The following is a 1,084-nucleotide window of genomic DNA, read 5'->3' on the forward strand; positions in this document are numbered from 1 at the left end:
TTTTTGCACATGTCGAGGAGCGTGTCAGGCTACATTTCACTGTGTGTTATACTTGTATAACTATGCATGTGACAAATAAAGAACCTTGAACCTTGAACCCTTTTCTAGAAGTCTAATTTTTTGTATTTCATTTCCATGTCTTCCTTATTTCCTTCACATCTTGCTCACCCACTCCGGTTTTTTGCCTTTCCACGTTTCCATTTCTTACCCCCTGTGACCTCCACACCTATCTAGCCTTAGCAACACCAGCCCCTCCTCCCCTGATCTCTGAGCATCTCACTTCTGACTTCCCCAATCCACCCACCCCGCTTTTCCCACCTCGCCTTGTCATTTTCTTTTCCTCTGCACCACTCTTTCTGTTCCCATTGCTCCTCCCTCCCTCCCTTCCTCCCTCTCTGTCTCGCCCTCATTCGCCCCTTCTTCATTTAGAGACTTGGTGTGGCTCTGATTTCTTTAAATAGCTCACATTGCCTCCAGCAGGTTGAAGCTGCAGTCTGGTTCTGCTAATAAATGACAGCGAACAAATGTGAAAGTTGAATCAATCGCATTGAGACACACAGATAGGCAGACAAAAACTCACATCCAGTAATTGCATGGACACACAAGCCACATCAGATCACACAAAATGGAAGGACATCTTTTGCAGAAAAGTGACATGACGTGACATGTTTTGCTGAAAAAAAGAGAGTTTCATAGAAACATAGCTTCAAGGTGCATGTGTCTTTTCACGTTCATGCTAAATACAAGCCTAGTCTAGTCTCATCTTATTCCTTATTCTATTTCATTCTACACTTTTCTAGTGTGAAAATCTGACAGAATAATGGATTGCAAAGTCCAAGTAATTTTGCACATTACTTCTGAGTCATTGCCTTGCATAATGAATACTGGCTAATGCACTTTTTTGTTAATTCACCACAAAGGATTAAAACATATGTGCTTATGTATCACTGCAGAGCAGTGCACATATTCTTAGCATAACCAGGAAAGGTAAGTGTGATGTCTTTATTTATTGTTTGTTTCTCTCTAACACAAAACCTGGCTTTCTCCAACTTTGTGTTATCATTACTGGCCCTGATATATCAGT

The sequence above is a fragment of the Haplochromis burtoni genome, unplaced genomic scaffold, assembly GCF_018398535.1.
Source record: "Haplochromis burtoni strain Fernald_Lab_line unplaced genomic scaffold, NCSU_Asbu1 Contig_327, whole genome shotgun sequence".
NCBI classification, from domain to species: domain Eukaryota; kingdom Metazoa; phylum Chordata; class Actinopteri; order Cichliformes; family Cichlidae; genus Haplochromis; species Haplochromis burtoni.